This window comes from Taeniopygia guttata, chromosome 10 (assembly GCF_048771995.1).
Source record: "Taeniopygia guttata chromosome 10, bTaeGut7.mat, whole genome shotgun sequence".
NCBI classification, from domain to species: domain Eukaryota; kingdom Metazoa; phylum Chordata; class Aves; order Passeriformes; family Estrildidae; genus Taeniopygia; species Taeniopygia guttata.
Window position 1 is genome coordinate 5,524,184 of NC_133035.1, and position 26,388 is coordinate 5,550,571.

Below are 26,388 nucleotides of genomic sequence, written 5' to 3' on the forward strand. Positions count from 1 at the left end.
TTAGACCTGTTTTTTATTATGTGTATTTGAGTGCAATACCAACAAGGCCAACATGAAATCTAACAACCAACCACTTTCTAAATCTCAAAGTAATCCACAAGTATAGTGTCAACATTATCTTCAGTGTTCTCTAGCAATGATTAACTTACATAAGCAGCTGATGAAACTGTCCGTGCTTCCCTTTTCATTCCTCTTGGTACTAACTTGGAATTTGAATGTTTAAATAATTTAATGTTATTTGAGTGTTTAAACAAATGAAAGTCCCGCTGTAGTCTGGAAAAATTTCTAGCTGTTGTAGTTTTAAAGCCGTTATTGGAAATAAACCAGTGCCTCTCTCCTAACATGATGTCCAGCTTTAGTAAAGTTCAACTACTTATCCAAATAATGTCAGGCATCATAAATATCTAAACAGGTCTTCTATTTTCATTTCTTTGGAGGAACTGGAATACTCTGCACATTTCTTTATTTTGAGAACTTTTTAAAAATCTCTATTCCAACAGTTAAGTAACATTGACTAAATCCATTAGCTGGCCAGTGGCATCCTTTTTCCTGAAATAGCATGACAATCTATTTTCTATAGACTCACAGCTACCTAAATGATTTGAGGAAGTAACCAAAATTGTACGTTTGCTTTCCCAGGCATTTTGGGGGAGGGAGCAATGGAGCTAGAGATGCAAATACTTCTGATATTGTTTGAGGATTAATATTATTAATATTATGAATTCTTATTTAGTTCGTAGGAATCAAGTGATCCTAACAGTAAGAGACCATTATTGAGTGTGGGAATGAAGCAAAGATTTAGTATAACCATGGTTTTGCTTCCAGAAATGCCCAGCATTGCATATAATTTTCTTGTCCTTTGTATCTGCCATTTTCAGAGTTAAATGTGTGCTTCTACTTGTGATGGCAACCCCATAGCAACACCATCTGTTTATTCAAATTGATGTTTCCTTCAAGTGAAATGTGGTAGTTAAATATAGCTTGACAATTACCTGACATTTTCACAATTTAGTTGTTTTTCATTGCAGCATAGTAAAAAAGCAAAACTGGAATTAATTTGGTTGTCAGACACTAACTGTAAATAATATTTCCCAAAACCAAATACCCAAATTTTCTGTGAAGAAATGCTCTTATCTCTCACATTCACCCATTCACCCATGACTTGCTTAGTGTGAGTGGCTGTATGATCCAGATAATTGAGTAAGGACTGAGTGGGAAGTATAAATTCATAAATGTCAAAGTGCCTAGACCAGCTTTGGTTAGCTTTGGAAAACACATACCATACTCCTGTATGTCATGGACTCAGTTTTACCCTCTCACGTTTATTGGGATGAATGAGAACTGTGTTCGTGTTACAGCTGTAGCTTTGCCCATTTGTAGGTGTAAGTTCACAAATGTCAAAGAATATCAATCAACATGAGAGTAAATTTTTAGATCCCACCACCTCTTAAATTATAGCTGTGCATAGGAGTTGGTTTAGCACTACTAGTCCTGAAAGATGTACCATAATTTCTAGGAACTTTGGGGTTTGCTTTTGTTTGGGTTTTTTTTTTCCTCTTTAAGAAACTGTGTATTTCAGAGGCCTGCCTGGACACAGAGGTCATATCCCTGTGTTTAAGTATCCAAACCAAATTTAAGTTGGAGGCAGCTGCAGATGCTTAATAGAAATGTGTAATAGAAATATCTGTCCAAGCAGAGTTCCAGTCTCTGCCAAAACACATGGTAAGATAAACTGGTATAACCTTTAAATGATTAGTGAAAAAACAATCTGGTATGGTCACCTCAAATAAATGACATAACAGACTTAATCATAGCCACAAGTGCTAAAGTTACTCTGAGCAGGAAAGTAAAAATACCACAAATATCAAGCACTTCAGGCTCAGATTTGAATATCTATTTTGGTTCTGTTTAGTGCACTACTCAAAATGGAAATGGGGCCATTCTTCTCATTTCTATAGACTTCAACATTGTAGGGAAGGAAGCAAGAGGAAAGAGAAAACAGGATAGTTCCTTCTTAAATCCTACTACTGTGTGGCAATCAGAGTGGCATTACTGAGATTTGTTCCTGTCTCTGTTCCTTTTGTTGAAGCTTTAGAGACACTATAAATTGTTAAAGGCTGCTATCACAACAGCACCAGGGCTGCCAGTGACAGCCTGTGGGGGCTTTTCTACTTGTCCTACTTACTCTTAAGTATATGGGGAGAGGCAGGGAGAAGGCTGTAATGAAACTGTACAACTTCAGTTCATCAACATGAAAGGAAAGGAGATTAAAATGAAATAAGAGGCATGAGTCATCAAATTGACATGCACTACTGGATTTAGCAGTCAGTATTGGTAGGGTTTCTGTAGGAAGGCCTGGGGTATTTTTGGCTGTTGCTGTCAATAGCTGTCAGAAGAGCCTGACTGAGCAAACTGAGATAAGAAGGAAGACTGTAATACAGAAGGGAAGTTTTAAAAAGCAACATATCTGCTTAATTAATTGCAGACTACTTATATATTCATTAACTGCTATTATGAGTCAATCTTTCTTTGCTTCAGATTTCCATTCTGAAGGTAGAAGCTAAAGAGCAAAGCAACTGTTCCCCAGTCACTTCCCAATACTGTTTTATATTTTGTCACATTTTTGTACCTCTCATTTAAATAATGAAGTACAATTTTGAGAAAAAGTTCCTAAGGGAGAGACAGGACTAGTGTTTATACAGGAAGATTGTGCTATAGTTGAGATTCATGCAGTCATAATCTGAGAGGGCTCTTAAATAAGCAACTATCTATTAGCAACATTATTAGAACTAGAATTGTGTGTGCATGTGTGTGTGTGAAATAAAACTGGCAAATCTGTAAACTTTTAAGTTGAGAAATGTATTTATTCCTCCCCCATCCCCTGTGTTGAAATAGTTGACTCTAAATCTTGTGGTTGTGTTTTTTTGGGGTTTTTTTGGTGGTTTTTTGTTTGTTTGTTTTGGGGGTCTTTTTTGCTACTTCAAGCTACTTTTAAAAATGAAAATTAATTTTAAAATGTAGAAATTCTATCATGGATTGCCTCAGATGGAGTTAAAGTTCATATAACACTTTAGAAGTTGTAACACAGGCTTTTCACATGAAATAAGGAAAAGACCCTTTTAATAATTTGATTTGGATTAAGTTCTCTCTTCCATCTTCTTTTCTTCAAATACAGTTTTCCTTGCCAGTTGTTGTTCTCTTGTGAAATATGCTTAAGCAGCTAGCATAGTATCCCAGAAAGGTCTATATAATAGTCACAAGCCACTTACATTTTAAAATATTTTTCTTCAGCACCAGTGGCTTGTTTACTTTTCATTTGCTGCTGTTAGGTTTTCTCACAGTGTTTTCAGCTGAGCCATGCTTAGGGATGACACAGGACTTTTCCTGGCTTGTTACAGAGCAGCATGTACCTGAAGCAATTCAAACTGACAGAACAGCTTCCTTCCCTCCTTCCCTCCTTCCCTCCTTCCCTCCTTCCCTCCTTCCCTCCTTCCCTCCTTCCCTCCTTCCCTCCTTCCCTCCTTCCCTCCTTCCCTCCTTCCCTCCCTCCTAGTCCTTAATCCTGGCCAAGAGCTATAATTCTGATAAGTCATTCTCAAAGCCCTAGTAACTGTCCTTGGGGAGTACAAAATGTCCTGGATAGTCCTGCTTCAGAGGGCTGAATCTTACCCCACATAACAGTGGGAGAAAGCACACAATCGATGGAAGAGTCTGTTTCTTTTTGCTGTTTTCTTATGCAGAAGAAGGTAGAAGTCTTCCCTTTATGGCCCAGTAGTTTCCTCCCATTGCACAGCCCTACAAAATAACCTCTGCTCCCTTCGGAAGTGCATGTTTGTTACGACTGTGGTTCTGGTCAAGGCAGCTGTTACAGTGAGACCCTGCCCAGTTAGAGCTTTTCCTCAGGTCACTTCAGTCCTCCTGAACTACTTTTCACTAAGCACAGACAGGCTTGGTGGCAGTCAGCACAAAGCCAGCACTGCAGCCTGTGGAAGAGGAAGCATTTGCCTGTTGTGATTGCCACTGGGAAACACCTTTGACACACTTCGGGCTGAAATAATCCATTTCTGTGAGGTGCCTCACAGTGCACCCCTAGAACATTATAGGAAAAAGGAGTTTGGAGATTGCTGCCTTGAAAATATCGACTCAAGACATTAAAGATGGCCTGCAAAGTCAGCATTACTTAATCACAGACTTGAAGATTAAGCAAATTATGTAATTGTTCTGTAGGTGACAGTAAATCTCTGAAATGCTAGACTGAGACTGTGATCAGAGTGCAGGTCTGGTAAGCTTGGGTTGGATTTGTCGTGATGAAGAGCCAGGGACAAACTTGACAGTGCCAAATTCAAGTCATTGCAAAGACCCAACCAACAGAGTTCTCAGGTCAAGAGACCTGGGTGGCCCCCACTCCAGGAGCAAAAAGGGCAACATAAATAGCAGAAAACTCTATCTAACTTCTAGGAAGGGTAGAGAGTATGCTATTGCTGATGAGGTAAGTGGAAATAAAAGCAATTTATTGTCTGGAAATTTGCCATTTGTTTGTATTAATATCTCAGTAAAGAGGCTGAAGAGACCATGAAGTGCAACATGTCTAAAGCAGAGCTGCCAGTATACATCTGAAGGCTATATTTTCTTTTTATTATTATTTTAATTTACAGTTAAGAAATAAAAACAGAAAATGGATGGGGGAAGTCTGATGCATTTAAAATTAGTTCCAGGCAGTTCAATTCCTTTGGCTTCAGCTGAATATTTCTTTTTTCTAGAATGTTTACAAGAGGTTTTGTTTTATTGTATATCTTTCCTCTTGGTGATGCTTATAATGAAATTTACCTTGAAGCAGTTGTTTTGAAATCTGATCTGAATAGCCTGGTATTGGCAGAGTTTTCTTTCTCTAATGGTTACACACATGGGTCTAATTATCTGCTTTTAAAACATTTTGGTGAGGTAGCTTTATGATTTCTCCTATTTTTCTTTAGTTTAAACACCAGGAGATGGCCACCCTTGCTGATATCAAGAAATAGGGTAAATGTGTTATATTGAAATTTTAAGATCACTAAGTCACATGGATAAAGGTTGGAATTATTCTTTTTGTACCTGAACTTTGACTTCTGTACAGTTCTTGCAAAATGAGTGCCTTTGGTTTAACAGTAGGTTTATTGTGTGCTGTATATACATATGTAGATGAATTCAGTTTCTTTTCTATTTCTTCCTTTACCACAGTAAAAAAGAAGGAAATTGCAGGCTTTTAAAGCCTAATGCTCACCTCAGTATGATCTGTAGGAGGTTTTTTTTGCACACAGTGCAAGTGTAGGTCTGATGAAGTAACTGTTTGTCTTCCCACAACTCGAATATCTCACTAGCAAGTTGTGTCTAAAAATATAAAAATACCATAAATTGCTGGAATTAATTCATTATTAGGATCTATTTCAGATTGGAATAGTGATGAAAGGAACTATTATATAAATTTTACTCCTTTGTGATTTACTGCAGAGAACAAACTCCCTGCAGGGATATTGCACTGCTTCTGGTTTATGGGCATAAGCACACAGCAAATGGCAATGGTCCATAGGAAGCTCACAAGGGATCTGCTAGAGATAATTAGTGCATCTGTTTTCTCTTCCCAAATTCATCTGTGGTACTAAACTAGCTGATGATTCTGTTTTGCTTGATAATTGTGAGGAAGGTTATTTCACTAATGCAAACATCAATCTTCCTCATTCACACAGGTAAATTCAAGTTACATTGAGAAATGTAATGTGGCCAGCAAGAAACAGGTTGCTATGAAATACTGTTTCTTCCTAATGCTTTCCCTGAATGAAGGCTTACAAAATGTGTGACTTGGAGTTAGGAGTGATGGACCCCTGTGAGTGCAGAGGGAGGTTCTTGAGAAATAGTGCAGCTGCCATACATGGGAGGCTGAATTTCTTTTTGAGATGATGAGCTGTATTAGGTGAATGCTGTTTCACTGACTCTTAAAAACTTTAATGAGTCAGAATTAATTCCATGCAAATCTGATTTCTCCCTTGCTCTTTTTCTAACTGTCAGAGAGGAGGAGGAGGAAAATTTTATAAAACGCTTTTTGCTTTAAGAGTAGAATTTCAGATAAGTTACATAATGTCCATGAAAACTGAGAGTGAAATGTACTATTTTGACCTTCAAAGTCATCTGATAAGTGCTTTACAGCCATTTCAATTTTGTCCTCTTAGTATCATTAAATTCTAGAGAACTAAGTCTAGTCAATTAAGATTTACCCACTGCTTTATCTAAGTTTAAAATGTGATTTTGAAAAAGCTTTTGATGTTTTAATACTGAATATATTTTCAGAACAGAGAAAGCTCATAGCCCTATTTCCCATTCCAAAAAATATATTCTTTAGGCCTCTCTTTCTTAAGGGTACATTCTCTCGGATGTCTGTCTTGAACTACTCTTCCTTTCATAAATAATATCTGGGCTTGAGTTTATCTTGATCACAGCACTCCTGAGTGAGTGTCAGTTTATATAACCAGGGAATATGCAGGGCTGGAGGGACCCACAGGAATCCCTGAAGTGCAGCTCCTGGCCCTGCTCAGGCAGCCCAGCAGCCCCAGCTGTGCCCAGGAGCCTTGGGCTCTGTCGGGCTGGTGCTGTGACCACTGCTGTGACCACTGCTGTGACCGCTACCACAGCACCCAGCACCCTCTGGGGAAGAACCTTGCCCTAATGTCCAACCTGAACTCCCTGGCACAGCTTCAGAGCCTTTGCTCAGGCCCTGTCAGGTCACCACAGAGAAGAGGTGGGTGCTGTGCCTGCAGTGAGGGCTGCCCTCTGTCTCCTCCAGGCACAGCGGCCAGGTGCCCTCAGCCGCTCCTTGTACAGCCTCCCCAAACCTTTCCGCACCTTTGGAGCCTCCTGTGGACACTCTTGAATAGCTAATGTCTTTCTTATGCACTGGTACTCAAAACTGCTCACAGGACTTGAGGTGAGGCCACACAAGTCAGAACAGACAGCTATCATTTGGGAATATTTTGGACTGGTAAAGAAGGGAGTAGTATTTAAGCCCTTTCCCCACACCTGAAGTTACTTATAGACTTCATAGGAATACTACCAATGAAAATTTCTAATTTAATGATTTTGTGCAAGAAATAAAAAGCCTGGGTGTAAGCACATGCATTAGTTGCCTGGTAATGTCACTAGAAAATGATGATATATTATAGTAATTTTAACATTAGACTTTGATCAGCAAGCTGGACTTCCAACCTAGATTTTTCTGTCACTTCTAGAACATTATCTGTGAGCTGACTTGAGTAAAAGGGACTAAGGATGAATGAAACAGTTAGTTATATTTATATCCAGTTAGGTTTTAATTTTAGTGTGGTTTTTTGGAATTTGTTTTAGAGGCAGGAGAATGGAGAATCAATACAAGTCAACTCTAGGGAGTGTTTGAGTAGGAAGGGTTAAGGACAATCATTTTAACAGAGATGGTTCACCTAAGGCAAATACCTTTTTCTTATTTAGGGGAATAACTATTCTAAGTCTGTTAAATGGGCATTAATTGCTACATTAATTAATGGACATTCATTGCTACTTCTATAAACATCAAAATATAGACAAAATTGATGAATTTTTTTTAATGTTCTGTTGTTCTTAATCTTAGTAACCTTAAGAGATTTCTGTTATAATAAGTACTTTGCACTTAATTGTCAGCATCCAAACAATGAAATGCAGAATTCCTGTCGAATGCATCAGCTGTATGGAATAGATTGCCTTCTGTAGAAGATGATGTTCATGCTTTGTTTTTCCCTCTGAGGCTCAGCAGAGCAAGACAGCCTTTATGACACTTACTGGATAGGTTTAATTAGGCCATTTGAGGCACTTTGGATCAAAATAAGAGAAGAACCTGTAACTGCAGGTCAAATTTCTCAGTCCCAAAGGCCACTGGAACACTTTCTGTAGACAATTGGGAGAATGAGAGCATATTATAATTTTAAAGGCTATTTTTTTTCCCTTACAATAAAGGCTTTATCTTTTTGCTGAGTGCAGGGAAAGAAAGAATGCTGGTTCAGAAATAGAACTCTTGTTAAAGGGAGTGAAGTGTCTCATGGGTTGATTTCAGTCTTCCTGTAGGGTTCCCACTTTGTATATAAGATACCTTGTGGTTAAAAACTAGGTATAAGCCCCATTGTGTTGTATTTCTTTGTTTAAAAGCAAGGTGAGTGTGCCTCTGACCCATCTACTGGAATAATGTGTGAAGCGTGTTTGACTGTTTATCCTGTGCCATGTGCTTTCTGCTCTTCAGGCTGTGAGCAAGGTGCTGGTAAATCTCAGAGGAGTAACAGTAGCAGTCCCAGAAACAGAAAAGCCAAAATTAGGAAAGGCAAACTTTACAGCAAGCTGATTTCATTCTATTCTGTTGTATGTTAATTGTAGCAGAATAATGATCTCTGGAAATAAATTGTGTCCCTGTAGACAGGTCCAACCTATATCTCCAGACATGTATGCACCACAGTGATACACTTGCACAATATGTGCAGGGGCAAACCAGCATATGTATAATGTGAAATGTTTAATGTTTGTTGGTAGCAATTCCTCTCTATTTAAAATTGGTGAAAATTAGTCTTATCATATTTTATTGCAATTGTAGAATCCAGGCACATGGAGAACAACTATGGATTGCTGTGTATAAGTGTCAGAAAGTAACATCCTTGCATGACAATGGAGGGGAAAAGAACCCAAAAAACCCACACAACAGACATTGCTGTCACTCTTCTATCTCTGTTCTACCTGTGTGTATACATCTTTTGGTTTAATTATAAAATTTTCAGGCTTGCCAGTGCAAGTTCTGGCTGCAGTTATGTGAAAGAATTATAGTTGATGGCAAAAATATATTTGCTCTAAGAAAGTTTTGTTTTCAATGAAGTCGGTCTTAACAGAGGTTGACAGACTGAAATCACCAAAGTGAATACACATCTAATTACTTTCCATGAAGTGTAATCTATTACAGCAGTGCAAATTGGGAGGTGTCTCAGAGAAAACCCTCTTAAATTACACAAGAACCATTTTCAAGAAAATATCTAGAGGGGCAAAGTAGGCTTTTCTGTAATAAATAGAGATCCCTGAATTTTATATGTACAAGAATCCTATTAATTTGGGAACTTAATCTTGTGTTATATGAGGCTTTTGCTGTTGGCTTCCCCACAGTCAGTACAGCCCTATCCATGTGCCTCTTGCACTTAGTTGCACATACAGTTGTGACTCATGTTTCAAAGGTCCTGCCTTGTATCTGAGGGCAATCCATCTTGAATGCCATCTTTGGAAAATTAATTTTTCATCATGTGTCTTTTTGTTTTCTCTCTTTGTGCTATTTGCTTTTCTTCTCTCCGATCAGCAGAGAGATGAGCTTTGGGTTTGGCACAGGAATGTTTTTATTATCTACTGTGGGAAGATCAGATGCAGTCTTTCAAGCTTAAGCTGATCTGCAGCAGGAGAGAAACTTGGATCTGTCCTTCTGCCTTTTTCTTTCTTCCCGATTCTCAAATACCCTGAATACATCCTGAGTTTCTCCCAGAAGTTTCAACAGTGAAATGTGAAGACTTGGTACTCTTGTTTCATTTTGCTTGAGCACCCTGATTGGAGCCAGAGCCTGGGCTGTGGCTCCTTTGGGAGTATCTCACATACCAAATGTGCATGTGCAAGTAAAGCCTCTGGCTTTGAGAGCAGTGTCTCCAGGAAGTATCCAGCCTCCTGAACATGTGCTTGGCAAAGTTCTGCACATTGCAAACCCTGAAACTGCTGCATGTGAGCTTCTCCTGTCATTAAACCCTGGAGTGACGTGTGGTGTCCACCCATCTGCCCAGGGAGTGCTTGTTCGCTCTACAGTGTCACAAAATTACTGTGGTGAGTCATAGCTATTTGTCCTGAGGTAAACTCCAGCCATACAGTGTGCTCTGTGCCCCCTTCAAATGAAAACCCTCAACTCAAAATCAGCACAAATGGGGTAACTGTTGAAAACTCACTTCTTCAGAGGCTCCAGAGAATAAAATTTTATCTCAGATTCACAGACCCTCTTTTAGTTAAGAATGTCTGCATTATGTGTAAGAGCAAACTGGATGAGTTCTATGGTGTTGTCATTAAACATCCTTTCTATCAGCAAACCCCTGATGGCATCTAACTCAGCTCTTTTCCTGGAGAGAAGAAAAACACCTCAACTATTTAATTAGGTCTTCTGTACTCTCAGCCAAAGCTGATTTTTTTTTTTTCATGATATTTTTTTTCTAGGTAACACTTCCAGTAAATTCTGTTGCTAGAAGCTGCCCACTTTTCACAGTCTATACATGTGGGCTAAGCTCTACTGGATTTGGCAGCATTGGACAGTGTGGGAAACTGGCCTGACATAGGAGATGGGGCTAATGCTGTAGAATCTTTTGCTCAAATGTATTCTCTGATTGCTTTTAGTCAGCATATGGCCTATTCCTGCTTGAGGAGAAGGGAATAAGAACTGAGAAATGCAAGAGCAGCAATAAAGACTCTGGATTTTCCCTCTTACTGTCCAGGTTCTGAACTTCAGCAGAGAACTGGATTAATGAGTCATTTTCAGCCTGGAGTAAATCCCACAGTAATGACTGGCCTTAGAAAGCATCCTACCCTTCTATGTTTTGAGATGCACATCAGGGTTTTTTTAAGAAACAGGTTTGTCTCCTTTGATATAAAGAACTGCTTGCTGCTTCTGTCCATAAAACCTTCCTTTCCTCTCCAGGGGCGAGTAATAGCCTTGTGCTGAGCCAAAGGGTAAACACAGACTTGTAATCAAGGAGGTGTTAGCAACTAAGTACTGGTCTATTAACTGCCTGTTAGTACTCAGTCATTTGTTTGCAATTTTTTAAATGTCTGGGAGGAGCAGGCAAGTGATGATTTCTATTTTCTGTTCTATATTGGGGAAAGAACTGAGCAGGAACATAAAGGCTGATTTAGGGACTGGTTACCACTGAAGAGTGGTTTTACAACATCTCTTATCTGAATAATACTCTTTTCTGTGGTTTTGAGTTTTGTGGGGTAAAGCAAGAAACATTCTTTTATGAGCTGGTCTTGAAATGTGTAGCACTCTGCTGTGGTTCTGGACCTTGAGCTAAAAGTTGCAAAACTAGCTCTAAGTACACCTAATTTTGCACTTCTTAGGTTACCTTCCTTCTCTAACTGATGGGAAGAAGAGCAAACCTGCTATTGCAGTAAGTGAATTTCTGACTGGGGTGATTGGTAATTAACTTGTTTGTTTCTCTGTGGGCAAATTTTCCACTGTATTTAAAATATTGGGGTTTTTCCTATCATCTTGTTTTTATAGTTACTGTAAAAACCACTACTGTTCCTGTGACATGGGACAGATATTTCATTGCTGTTGAGTGCACATACATTAGTAATTGTTAGTCACTAGTGTTGTCACAAACCTGCAAAGGACAAGTTTCTATGCTGTTCCTTAGAAGGTTCTTTCAGAAATCCCATTCTTGTCCATGCTCCACTGACCTACATGCATCGCATGGAGTGTACTTGGGTTCTTCTGCTCTGCCATGGCACTGCAGTGCTTCCCAACAGTCATATTCTTCTCCTTGTGTGCACGTGGATGAGGATGAGATACATGGCAGATGCTCCAGGAAGGGATAAAGCATTTCCATGTCTTCTGGCTTTCTGTCCTTCACACTTCTTAATCTCATGACCTTGTTTTAAGTCTTTGTTGCAGAATCTGGTGATGAGACATCCCTGCAGATAATATTTGCAGGGAGCTGTTCTTTCATTTTCAGTTGTATTCATCAGGAAGGGTCAGCCTGCAAAGCCTTGACACAGGTATATACTGTGCCATTGTGCCATTATTTAAATGTGAGGTGTTCTGTGGTTTATCATTTGGTACTTCCTCAGCCAGTGCTTTTTCCCTTCTGCAGAGTTAAAAAAATACCACTGTATTTTGCTGCTAGTGGAAATGTAATAATTTATACTTAAGTGTTTGCATCAGCAATCTGGCCTTCTTTAACACTCAATGGATAGTGGTAGGTTTAGGTTTGGGAGTCCTCTAAAGGCTCTGTGACTATAATGAGTACAGGCTTCTAATTTGGACACCTGTATTAGATAGTACTAATGGTCTCTGAAGAGATTAAGTTGTGTGTGTGGTTAACCGTGTACCCATCCATGGCAGAAACCTGAACGAAGTCCATATAGCCTCATTCCCAGTCCTGTCCATGCTCTGAAGCAGAGGATTTCTAAGGAATGGTATTGCTCCCTGTAGCCCCTTGTTTCCAAAGGCAGGTTTTCAATTCTCTTCTGTGAATTCATGCTTTCATTTAATAGCAGTGTGTTCTCTTATGTTCTTCAATGAATCCATGTTGAAAACTTCTATTTCATCCATCTAGGATGAGAAATCAGATAATCTTTTTGCAACAATGTTCACATAATGGGCCAGCTTTCCTCTCAGTGTGTTTGATAACTGCATCAATGTAGTAGGAGCTACATGTACATACAGGGAATAATAGTCTCAAAAATCCCTATGACAACTGCTAATTCAGCGTGACCAATGTATAATTTCTGCTTCAAGCCTGAAGCAGTCTTTGGACCATTAAGTTACTCTTACAGCCATGCAGTTAATGTGTTAAAAGGGAAGGGGAAGTATTGTAATTTCAGTCAGCGGGGCTCATTTTAATAACATGCTCCTTTGGATTTCCCCACTGAGGATGACAGAAGCCCACCACTGTTGTCCTATTAACTATATAGCTTGTAGTCTCTTCACCTAGAAGTCCGTTCTTTCTTTACATCTTTCTGAGTCTCTTCAGCTTCTGCTCATAGATAGCATTTTCAGGCTGAACACAATAATCCAAAAGAAAATTTACCTTTCAGTAGTAAAATATTTGACATTGCTACTACCTTTGAAAGACAGTGTTTTCTTTGCTCTTTCCAAAGGCTCCTGCAAACTGAGCAGAATGTATCTCACGCTTTTAATTCTTAGGACTTTGTGAAAGCTTTTAGTAACTAAAATTGGTAACTTATTTCTTTTCAAGCCAATTGTCACAAGTCTGCTAATTGGTTCTATGATTTTTGGAACAGTGTTGCTGTGCCTTTGCACAGATGTGAAAAATATATTAGGAGCTTGCAATTCAGGAGGAGTCAGGAATGCTCAGGGATGTTCTTTCACTACTGTTGGTTTATCTGGTAAAAGAACAAGTCCCTTGTTTCACAGCAATATGGTAGTGCAAGGGTAATGCTCTATTAAAGAAAGCTGAGATGATCCTCATTACTGGATTATTGTCCATATCCAGAATTGACTGTTCCAAGTACTCAGTTATACATAGCACATAGGCAGTTATCTTCTTCTACAAGTTCTAAATTTTGTACTGAAAGATCTCCATGAACCTCTCTGTTTGTGGAGATCCAGTTGATTAGATGTTTACTCCACTCCTGAAATGTCAGCCAAAAGTGTTGTCACTCTCACAAAACAAAAATTTCCCATATTGTTTATAAATCAGGAATGCTTACTGTGTTCCTTTTGCATGTAGTGCTGACCTTTTAGCCACTCAGCTTGATTTAGAAATAAGAAATAAAAAAAATTAAATTAGAATGTCACGTCACCTTTGTCTCTGACAAACAACTTCCAGATCTACTTTTCTCTACAGTAAACTGCAAAGACTTTACAGATTTGCTGCAATTTTCAGTAGAGAACTGTAATGCCTTAGTGGTTCTGTTCTGTACCAGGTTTCACTGCAGAATTAACTCCAAAACATCTGTAGAACAAATCTTCTTGCATACTGAATAAAAAATGTGTTGCTAATTGTGTGGGTGGCATTTGTCAGTCTGCTCATGAGTGTCAGGAACCATATTGTATTATTTTTAAAGTCTCTGAAGGCTGATAACAATCTGTCTTTAACTGTAAACTAGTAATCTGATGTAATGACAGGAGAAATAAACTTCCCAGCTGACCTGACAGAAAAATGTGTTCTTGTTGAGTAGATATTTACAGAGTCAACAAGTCATAAAAGCAATTGGCTGGCAAGAAATGCTGTCATTTCAATGACACTTAATAATAATGAGCTTTAAAAATCAAATTAATTAGGAAATAACATCTTCTTGGTCCCAGTCTCACAGGTCAGAAGGTAACAGAAGGTAACAGAGGTCTGATTTCTTGTCCTGCCCTATTCTGTCCTGGCCTGCAGTGTGTGTGCTTTAAGCAGTGCAGAACCAATCAGCAAAAATTCTGATTATTTGATTTCTATAAACATAAATAAATTCTATAAACATAAGGAGGGAAGCAGCAACTCATAGTAGCCCTAATTTTATGTAATACTAGCTACAACTACTCAAAACCAGCTAAAAAGTAGTTATACCTTTCCTTTCTAATTCAAGTTAAATATTTGGAAGTATTCATAATGTGAGTATGTCCTTCTTGCCTTTTTAACTGGCCTCCTTGTGTCTGTCATTTTAATTATTTAAAGCTTTAATTTCTATCTACAGTTAAAGAAGATTCTTCCTAAATCTTCAAGGAAATATTTTTTTTTGTGGATATTGTGTGTTAAAATAGAATAATACTTCTTATTAAGAGGTATTTGTTTAGAAACTCTTTCAGGTGCTACAGATCTACCATCAAAGTATCATTAAGAGCTGTTTCTCATGTAGCAGTCATAAAAGATGACTAGAGGAGTTTCTCTTCTTGGGGATAGTTGACTGTGTCTTCACTGTATTAGACAAAGCCAGAGCTTCTGAAAAACTTTGTTGGACTCTAAGCACAAATATCTCTTTATCTTAGTATGCAAGTTGAAACTGTTGTCTGTCTGTTTGCATCTAGTCTCTAATGGTCTTGTGTATAGGTATTTGTAGGTGCACAGTTTGTGGTAATTGGGAGTGGGGCTGCAGCCCAGCCTCATCCCCAGTGGGTGCAGCTGTGAGAAGCAGGTGAGCAGCACTGACAGCAATGAGCCATGGAGTGCCCAGGGGCACTGACCAACCACCAAAGGGAGCAGAGGGCACACAGGTGCAGTGCATCAACATGAGGGTATAAAAGGCTGGGCTGCTCTGAAGTGACCTGGTGTTACTCTGTATGGGTTGAAGCTTTCTGAATTTGTATGATGATACTCTTGTGTATCGTGTCTGTCTCAGCTGTGACGTGTGCTGCAAAGGTACTAGCAGAAATAAGAGCACTATATGTTGTGCTTACCATTTGTATTCAGTATCAGTTGCAATGGAAAGGGATCCAATTTGTATTTCTGTTGGACATAGTTTAAATTGTGGTATATAACTGGTCTTTAACAGCTTTGCCCCAGTTTCTATGTTTTCTGAAGGGGGAGATTAAAGTGGATGCTTCATTATATTAAAGACAAAAGACACAGAATAGAAACAAAGTTGTTTTATAGAGGCAAAATACCTAACAGACCAATGAAGTCTGATTAGATACCTTATTCCACATTTTTTTTTCATATATATATGTATTTATATGTTTTTTGCTAGCTGCAGCACATCTGTGGTCCTCTAAAGAACTTCCTGCATTCAGTGAGGTGCAGAAATGTAGCTAGGCTAAAGAAAAAAATATGATGGATGAAGAAAACATCAAAGTATGTCAAGGAGATATACAGCAAATGCTGAGAAGGAAGCCTCATTCCCAAGGTGAGGATTCAGCAGATTTTCATTTAATCTCATTTTACCCGTTAAATGTTATGAATTCTGTGTTTTTATATTTTTCTACAAATCAGCTGTTTCCCATGAAAATTTGGAAGTACACTACTGTTTGACTGGGTTGATGTCATCAGCCATGAGGGTGGTCAGGCCCTGGCACACATTACCCAGAGGATCTCTGGCTGCCCATCCCTGCAAGCGTCCAAGGCCAGGTTGGAAGGAACTTGGAGCAACTTGGCAGAGGGTTGGAGTAGGATGATCTTTAAAGTCCATTCCAACCCAAACTATTCTGTGATACCTGATCATTTTCCCCATGGCAAGAACCTCTCTACTTCTAGAGCTGTGTTATGCTGACAGTCACCCAACCCCCAGGACTAATGAGCAGTGTCAAATACTAGTTTTGACAATACTTCTTTCGTTTCATCCCCCTGTGTCTGTGTATGGTCACAGAAGAGATACAATGGATTTTCCAGGGAGTGTTGGTCATACTCATGCTTCCCTTCTCTTGCAGCTTGGAAATGTAAGGTCTCTGCATGACTTAGTGGTTTCTGGGTTCCTGATCTTTGTGGACTACTGCACACCTGCTTTTTAATTTAAAGAGGAGGAAGATGTTCAGATGACACATTGCAGTACTTGTTGCATCTCTTTGGTCTAGAGAATTTTGTTTCTTGGGTCTGTTCACATTGCTGTGAGCAATTCTAGAGCAGCCACTTGAGGATCACATATTCACTAATTAATTCCCTTTGCAAGGCAATGGACTAGAGCTTTCAGCAAAACTCTGCTAAACTGTTTTTTCTTTTACAGACAGAACTCTCACTGGCTGAGAATCACCTGTAGGACGATATGTGCAGTCATATCAAGGAAGAGAAAAAGTATGTCTTTCTGTAATTATGGTTATTTTTTGAGTGTGTTATCCATATATTTTACAATTTATTTGTCTTTGCCACATTTAAAGAATGCTGGACTTTGCACTGGTGAAGAAACCAAGGAACTGTTCTGCTCATGTTTTTTTTTGGTTTTGGGGTAAAATAATCTTCAATCATGAGCATAAAGAATTTGACTATGGAGAATAGAGAATGTGAGGGGCAAACAATGATAGTTCATTTTATGCAGGCCCAAAACTCTTTTGGTTTTTGCCTGTCATGGGTTTGCCAAAAGCTAATAGCTCAGTGCATTTACAGCGAAAGGTTATGTGTACAACTGCTGACTGCAATGTGTCATCAAATGTTTTTTTCCTGTCCTTTACATTAGCTGCAGAAGGAAGTATTTTTCAAAGGTAAGATGAGATTCTTTATGGGTTTCAACAACATTCCAAATTGATATTGGGGCTCTATTAGAGAACTAGATCTGGTTTTCTTCCCTAACCATCAACTGTCCCTTGCTTATGATATGAAAATGCATATCTGCAAAACTGTCTTCATGTGTGACCAATGTGTGTGTTGGTGCAAAATCTATTACAATGTTTACAGCTGGTGTTTCTTACTGATTCAGGGTTGCTGTATCTGTCACTGATTGCACATCATCTGTAGTAGGCTGATTTTAGGTGAGAATTCTTGGTGTTTCTAGATAAGGAGGCCTTTCTTGAACAGGGACAGGTACAAGTGTGATTTTTTTTCTCTTCTCTCCCATATTATTTTGCCTTGTTCTTAGTCTTACATGTTTCTGGTTTCGTCATAGTAAGTGAAAAAAATCCAGTGCTTAGTTCTAGAAGTGTATTGCTTAAGCCATTTCCTTTTCAACTCTAATGTTATTGGAAGAGTACCAGTGAAAGACTGCTTTGGTGTGGGGGAGGTAGATTTAACCGAGTGAGACAGAACACACCTGTGTGCACACTGGAATAGCTGGAACCAGGTTAGTTGAGAAGTTACTGTAACCTGAAGCAGACTTTCATGTCGAAATAGAAGGCACATCTAAAGCAGTAATTTACTGTCACGTACCCCACTTTGCTGCGGGCATGGTGATTGCCAGCACGAGGATGGAAACGGAAAGGGAGCGACGCTTCCCATCTCCCCCTGCCGCGGGACACCGGGGGCGGAGGAGCGCTGGCGGTGCAGGGGCGGCTGGGGGCCGTTCCCGGCCGCGCTCTGCCGCCGGCATCGCCCAGGAGCGCCGAGGGGCTCGCCGTCCACTCTCACCCGGCGCCGAAGGCGGCGGCCCCGCGGGCGGCCCCGGCCAGGGCTGTGCCGGGTACCCGGCGCGGCTGCCGCGGGGGCGGAGCGGGGCGGAGCGCGGCTCCCCGGGCCGCTGCGGGCAGCCAGGGGAGGGAGGGCCCTGCGGCCGGTGACTTCATGAGGAGGAGGCGGCGGCGGCGGGAGGTGGGTCTCGCTTTCCTCTCCCGGTGCCGTCTGCAGGGCGGGCGAGAGGCGGCCGCTGCGCCGGGCAGCGCGGGCGGGGGACAGCGGTGACGGAAAGCGGCAGCTGGGGGGGGACGGCAGCGCTGGGTTGACTCCCTTCCCCCTCCCGGCCGGAGGAAGATGGAGCTCGGTTAGTGAGGGCTTGCGGGAGGAGCAGCGGGAGCAGGTAAGGGCTGCTACTCCTCCTCCCGCGGCGGGCTGCGGGCGGCCGCTGTCATTGGCACAGGTGGGCCCGGCGCTGCCGTGTCCTTGCCCGCGGCGCCGCGGCCGCACAAGTTCCCGCTGAGCGCGGCGGACGGCCCGAGGGCAGCGCCCTCGGCCGCAGCCCGTGAGGGCACAGGCGGGCGTTCAGAAGCGCCTCCCGCCCCGTGCCTCGGCTCGGCGTGGCGGGGATGCGGTAGGGCTTTCGGCTCTGCCCCCCGCCCCGTCTCCCCCGGCTCATTGATGAGTTCCGGGAAGGGTTTCTGCATTGCAGACTCGCTCCGCTCCTGCGTTCGCGGCTTCAGCCTGTACAAGGAGCCTTTTCCCTGGCGGGTGGTCCGGTGCTGCTCGGACAAGGGGCCGATTCGGGCAGGTGGGATGTCCTTCTGTGTTTCTTAGACCATGTCAGGACATTTGGGATGACTGACCTCATTCAGTAACTATTACATGTACATATGATAATTGTTCTCCTTCTGAAACAGCTACAAAAGGGTGTCTGCCAGGATTTGTGGGAATAATGCTCATTAGGAGTTCACAGGATGCAATATAGTGCAGTGAGCTATAACGTGTATATAAAACATAATGCAGTGAGGCACACGACCTTACATAATCTAAATTTAAAAAGCTCACTACCCCTACGCTTACCCTGGAGGTTGTAGGAATATGTCTGTTCTAAGCGCTTTCTGGAGACTCGTTCGGTACCTAGCTGACATAAAGATGCAGCCTGCCCTATGAGCAGTGCTGAAAATAAAAGGATAAATTGTTAACTACTTTTGCTGTAGTTTTGTCACAGTAAGTTCCTCGTTGCTGGTCAGTGTGCCTCACACACAGTGATATTCATGGCTACATGGGCATACATAGCTCCCACAGCCAGAGGGAATGGTCTCTTCTGTTGTCCCTTGGATGTGCCTTTAAACTGACCGGCTAAAACACTGTCAATATTTTAATAAACTCTCGAGGCTTCTCTCCCTAGGCCTGAATAGTACTGCATTTTCTAGCATATGGATATAAATTTGATATAAACAGAAAGAAGCCTTTCACACTTTTCATTTGACCTTCACCATCTCAGACAAATAGTCAAAACAGATGATCAGGGAAAGTCTTTTGGAGAGGCCTGGTTTAAAATATGTTGCTGTATGCAATGTATGCAACTCATACCATATCTAGGATGATACACAGTCAGTGTTCTGAGCTCCCTATCAAAGGGAACTAATGTCTGATAAATTTGGCCCACATTTTATTTTAACTCAGTCCTTACAGATGACATTGACTTTAATAAAGGCTGCTATGGCACAGATTTAAAGCAAATTGTATTTAGCTTCTGGAATTGAAACTGCTGTTGATAGGAAAAGTGTTGTCTTGTTATTTACAATCTGTTATGAAAATTTGAGTGTGTTAGTTGTTAAGGCTGGATCTGGCTCTGTTTTCTGCTGCTGGTGTGAATTGGCTAAATGGTCCCTTTCTATGGATGGAGGCCAGATTTTTCCCTGGTATGACTGTGCTGCTCACACAGGGGCAAGCTAGACTTTTCCCATTTGATTCTGAAATATAGATGGATATCAGTGCCTACCAGCCTCTGGAACACTTTCTCTTGCAAAGCTGCATGCTTTTGCTAAAGCTGTAATGTTGGTGAAGAGTACAGAACCTCTGTGGGCTGTGCGTGCCCACACGCCAGCAGTCGTGGTATGACGTGGGGTAGCAATGGCACCTTTGTGAGTCTGGTTCTTTTGTGATGCTACATTTTCATGTCTGTAGTTTTTATACGAAACTCAGTCATCTTCAGGACAGCTTAATTCAAGTATAATATAACAACTGTTAAGGGAATGAGACTGGATAGGAATCAGGTCTTATAAAGTTATATTTTTGTGTATGTGTAGTGCAAAAGTAACTGTTTGCTTAATAATAATCTATCTGTTTATGGAAAAGGTTGGTTTGTTGGTTAGGTGTTTTTTTTTTTTTTTTTTTTTAATGGACTCCAGAAGATTTTAGTCTTGGTTTAATCAATACATATTCATGTAGTGGTGATGGTGTCTGGATGTTACAGACTCCAAGGAAGCGTGTAATGAGCAGGTAGAAAGGTACTTAGTCCTTCCCTAGTAAGCCTCACTCTGCATCTTTCACTGCCCTGGCACATCTCTCTTACTGTCATGTTGGCAGACTCAGCAAAAAGGCCATTCAGTGAACGGCTCCAGGTAAGGGACTTCACAGAGCTGTGCACATGCAGGCTATGAACACTGACTGATGTTACTGGTGCAACCATTGTGCCAATTGTTGCCATAGCTGCCCTTCATGTTACTCATTTAAAAATCAGGCAATCTATGTTTTAACCAGCAGTTCTATGCTCATACATAGAACATCTAATTTAAATTAAAGCTGCATGTTTTAAATGTAATCCCTGTGGCATTTTCAGATAATTTAGCCTTGTATGGGTTCATTATATCTGGGGGAAAATATTTTTATTGAATTTGTTATATACTGCATAAACTCAAGAATTAAAAAAAATGTGCACATCACTGTGCTGTCACATATGGTTATTTTGCCTGTTACTGCCTTTAGACACAGCAATCCTCTGTAGTGTTCATGGGAGGAGAAGAACACTTGCAAGGCATAATTAGTTATTGAGTTACACAGGAGAGAAAGTTGGACCAGAGAGAAGGAAAAGACCAAGGGAACTAGCAGAATATTTGTGTCCAGATAGTCTGCACCTCATATCTTACAGTTTTTAATGAAGTCTCCTTCTGTTTAATATTTTCTGCATTTAAAAAACACAATGAAATCTGAAGCTCCTTTTGACTCAAATTTTGTAACATATTTTGGGATTCATTAAGAAAAAAAATAAACATAAAATGAAACATAAACTTTTAATTAAGCAAATGGTAAGCTTAAAATACCAGGTGCGACTGTTATTAAATTGAGGACTGAAAATAGAAAAAGGCTTTGTTGTTGAAGGTTTTGTATTCTACTGGTTCATTTATCACTGACAGGACTATACAAGCATTCACAGATATTTAGACTAAAGCATGGAGCTAAATGGTATGTGGACCTTCTAAATAAATAAATCAGGTTGCCCTAATGAAAAAGACTGGGAGATTAACCTGGCTGCTTAGATGGTCTGAAAATTCACCTGTATAGACTTATACAAAAGTAGTTTACCAGTTGAGGTGTGGTACAAATATTGCATGGATATTATATTGCATTTTCCTGTGTTTCTTTATCATTGTTTTCCTAAGGCAAAGCATGACATAAAACAGAAAAGTTGAATAAGATGGCAGAACTCATCTCAAATCCTAGGTGGTAATTTGTTGGTTTTATTTTAAGGGCAGATTAATTAGTATATGCATGTAAATGTAACAATACAATACTTTCACTTTCGAATATTTTCTAGACTTTTTTTGTTGTCCTTCCCCAACTACTAACCCAGGAGAGGAAAAGCTGTAAATCTGACAAGCATGGAGGTACTGGAGATATGAAAGACTTGACTTACTGTTCTGTTTTCATATTGTTCTCCTAACATCACTGTTTCTGTGATTATTTCTGAGTTTAAGCAGTTTGAAAAGACAAAGCTAATTGTGATATATTTTAAGTCTCATTCTCAGATTACTTAAGCTTCTTGTTCCTCTATTTGAGGTTGTCTATTTTAGGATGCTGTTATACCAGTGATTTTTAGCCATAGTGCTTTGCTGTAGTGTTTTACTGTGGATTGTTGACATTATCTGTATTTACTTAATATCTCCTGGATGGACATTTTGAAAATCTTTAGGCTTGAAATAGAGAATTTGTTTAGCTTGCTTATTAGCTTTGATTAAAAGCATTTATATATTCATTTATTTAGGGTATCTCAGCCTCTTAAAATACACTTTCAGTAAAAAAACCCCCAGAAATCTCAGGACAAAAGTATGAATTTGCTCCAAGTTAGTTTGAAAAATTATTTTGATTTTATAGACGTCATGATGGATTGCTGTTGCTGGAAGTAGTTTTCAATACTTGTAGGGCATTTTTCAGGCTGAGCGTATTTGCAAATGCTGCATGATATATTTAGTAAAATTAGAATGCTTCTTGTTCTACATTGAAAATTCCTTTGGTCAGAATTTTCCTGAGTTTTGCTGCTCTCTGCTCATGATTTCAATCTTGTATGCAATGCTTCAATTTAGCCTGTACATAGAAGAAAGTATGGGGGTTTTGTACAAAGAGTAAAGTAGCTATTTTTATCTGTCAGTGCTTTGCAGATACTCAGTTCTCCACAGTGATTTTTTTTTTTTTTGCATTTGCACATTCTCTTAGGATCTGCTGAGTAATCATTTGCATTGAGTAGTTTAATCAAAGAAGGGGCAAAACCCATGTAGAAACTGAGCAGGCTGTGGAAGAATTTTGATTCTCATTTGGTCACAATGGTTATATTTCTACTATTGTTTTCAGAATTAGAGTAAGGAACACTGAGAACTTGTTCTTTAATTAGATGCTTGAAATATCACATTTCTAATCCTGATGTCTGCTGACATTAGTGGCCTCTGTCCTATGGAAATGTACAAAGTGGTTACTGCTGTGTGTGCCCAGGAGATGTAATACTGTGATGTTATCAGAAATGTGTTAGAATGCCTCTGATTAAAATGGCCAGCTGCCATGGTGATAGTGCCATAGAAACTGGTAAAATAATCAGTGCCTATTAGGAAATCTGAATGAAAAATTCTTCTCTAGTTTTCTGTCTTTTATGTTTCAGCACCTAAACAGGAATGAAACTCTGCTGATGTTGTATTTCTGATTGAAAAACATACTGAATGAATTCCTTTGTATTACACAGCAGACTGGGCTAAGGTTGTTGTATTGGTACTGCTGAAACACTAAATGCATGAGTGCCTGAAAATTCAGTCATCCCACAGGTGACTTCTAGTCCCAAGAACAAGGGCACTGAGGTAGGAGACCTTTCTTATAGAGCTGGTATTTGTTGTTAAGTCACTTTACTTTTCTCCATTGTATTTACTTTCTAAATAGTACAATAAGTATAATTTCCATCAAAAGCACTCTTCAAGCAAAGAGGGGCTGTGACCGTGTCCCATAGCCAGTGTCTACATAGACACAGCACAGTAGTGGAAGATCTTTAATTTGTGAGCCTGACTTTGTAAAGGGTTTTGTTTGACATGAACTACGCTAATCTTGAGTACAACAATGCCCAATAACATCATATAATACTAATATCTTTACTGGCTTAGCTTTTCTCATCTCTTTTGAGATCTATTGCAACAAGAAACAAAGTGCAAGAAACAGTGCCTGGCTTATGTTGCTCTGTCTCTGGTTGGAATGAGTCATTTCACCATTACTGATTAGTGACTCTGTAGGGTACTTACACCCCATTGGAAATTGCTAAGCAAGGACATGGGGAGATGAACCCAGATGTATCTGTCTAGCTATATACTCATTACATTTCTGTATAAACACTTATATTGCCTGCAGAGTTTCTGAGGTATTGCAGAGGAGCTTTTATCCTGTGTTAAACAGTTTTCCCTCTTAGTGCTGAGATCAGTGTAAAGGACAATTGCTTGATGGTGGTGAACTTGAGTTTATTAGATTCACCCTGTACTAAGCAGAAGACAGTAGAAGAAAACACAGACTATCAAGATGTACACTTAGATACAGAGATGATAAAACACTTTCTCCAATGAAAATAACATACATGAGAATAGAACTCAGACCAAAGCAATGCAAATGGATATATCAGAACAGTTTATGATCTGCCATCCCTTAACATCTTCCCATCTCTTACCTGAGAATATGTAATATCCCAGTAGCTTCCATTTCAAGTCTTAGAGCTGTTGCATTGTCAATTCTTATGAAGAGGACGATATACAGGTGGATTAAATAACATTATGCTAAAGAGACAGGATTGTTTTAGTGTAAATAAAGCATTGATTTAGCAAACTATAATTAAGTGTGAAGCAATGAAATCACCTCCATGTCCTTATAAATCGCTCTTTACAGCTTTGTCTCTGGAAGAGTACAACTGGTTTAAAGGAAAGGCAGAGTATAAAGGGAAGGCAGATTTATGTAATTTCAGCAGAAAGAATGACCGAGTATACAACCTGTAGTTAAATTTCACACGTGGGAAAGGTTCAGATAGTATGGTGTGTTCATCTGTTCTGCCAAGAGCTGGAGACAAGCTTCCCTTCAGAACAAATTAACAGAACTAACATATAATGGAGAAAGCCACAAGGATAAGGTTAAATAAATCCAGGTTGATGCACTGTTTGCACTTTGCTAAATTGAAGCTGTTTGCTGGTAGGAAATTGCCATTGAAAAGTAGCATCCTTTTTCATTACCCCTGAGTACCATGCATTTACAAGAAGGGGATTAAATTGAAGATTGTGAAGTTAATCTGAAAATTCAGAATTTAAATGAAAAATCACGACAGCTGAAATGGTTTATATCAATGGTGTTGGTGTTTCATGTTTGGTTTTCTAACAATCATAAAAAGCAAGGTTCAGAATAAAACTATTAAGTCATTTAGGGTGGCAGTTCCAGGTTTTAGTGGTAGTTTTCCACAGAGATTTGAGGCTCTATGAGCTACTCTCACAGCTTCTTATCGTGTATAGTTTTGGTATCTCAGGATGCAGGTGGAAGAAAATCAGATATTTTACCACTGGACTTTTTGCAGTATCTCTTCTGTATTGGAAGATCACCTGTGTGAAGCCTTGAAACTTTTGAGCCTTGTAGTTGGGAGTGTCTCAGTGGCTGATGAGAACTGTAGAAGCCAAGTGTTTCTTAGCAATAGACAGTTTATGCCTTCAGGCTTCTTTATATGAATCATATGAACCTCAGATACACAGAATTCACATCTATGTTTATAATTGAAGTTTTCTTAGATGTTTTTGTTGCTGTTCAGTTCACTGCTCAATTCTTCAAGACAGAGTTTCAGATAAGTAGGAAAAGTTGCTTGCACTCATATGAGTAACTGAGAGGCACCCAGAAGGGCTTTGCTGGTTTGCTCTTTCATCTTTCTCTCAAGTATAGTCACACTTGTATCTCTCTGCTCTGGCATTCCAACGTGATCATGCTTAGTAGATAAGGACTGTATAACAGTTTTGGGCAGGAAATACAAAGGTAGATATTCATTAGTTTATAGTCAGGCTGTAAATACTCAAAGCAGAATTTAATCAACATTATTAAAAGGAGGTCTTGTCAAGAATAAGAGGGAACAAAAGGCTGTGAAAAATGTTATATGAAGTTCTCTTGAAGAAACCCCATGTAGAGATCTGTATTGTCTCCTGGGCAGCACAGTTTACATTTTTATAATTCTGCATTGTTCAAAATTTCTTCTTACACTGACAGATAAAAGCCCATGCAGAAGAGCGAGCAGCATCATAAATCTAGAGCGGTGTTGTTTGTAACACTAATCACTATGTTGTCTCTCTCTGGGCCACATCATCTTTGTAGCAGGAGATAAACCTGTTTCCTGTCCCTTAATCTATCCCAAATACTGTTCTCAGTTCCTTTACCTTTCAAAGGGAAATCCCTGTGATTGGCAGAGGAGGATGTGTTAAACAGTGGCTAGTAGTTGGAAATTGAATCTCAGTACTAGTGACTGGGAGAATTAATAAGAATTTTTTAGTAGGGTCCATGTCTATTTGAACTGGTTGTGTGGTTAAAAACACATGCTACAAACTATTAATTACTTATTACACATGAGGGACTCTTTAAAGCAAGCCTGTGGCACTCACTGACACACGCCCCTCACTGCTGCAGTGTATTGCTCATGAGGCTTGGTAGCACTCTGACTTCAAAATCTCGTGTCTGCAGATAAGCATTATGTACTCACCCTGGAAAACCTGATGCATGTGCTTCCAGTTGAGGTATTGCTGACTGCTCCACCTCAGAGCTAATGCAGATCAGGTGCTTGATTATGAGCCCACAAGGCTGCAAAGTGTAGACCTCAATTAGCACAGAAATATCTTTTGCTACCACCAGAGATGAATATTCACTCAGCCTGAGCAGCTCCGTTCTCAGTGTCTGGAGTTGATGACATGTCTGCATCTAGCTGATAATCTCTTGACTTTCTTTGATACAGAATTTGAGCAACAGAGCTGTTACCATGTTCCTTCCTCCAGTTTTGTCTCCTAAAATATGCTTTACAGAAGAAATGGCCCCTTCAAGAGCTATTCACTTGTTAGGTTTCATTCCACATGCCTCTCATATTTAAGATTAAATATTTTCCTATCCAGTATAAATATAG

General features: G+C 39.8%; 1 protein-coding gene across 10 annotated transcripts in view; it reads left to right on the forward strand.

Moving 5' to 3' along the window:
- Positions 1–26,388, forward strand: part of OTUD7A (OTU deubiquitinase 7A) — a 138,536-nt gene that overhangs the window by 12,947 nt on the left and 99,201 nt on the right. For 6 of the 10 annotated variants that reach the window (XM_030281819.4, XM_072933739.1, XM_072933737.1 and 3 more), the window contains exon 1: positions 17,934–18,132. The gene's annotated coding sequence lies outside the window, so the exon portion shown is untranslated. The other 4 variants (XM_072933735.1, XM_072933736.1, XM_030281820.4 and 1 more) reach the window with 2 other exon arrangements.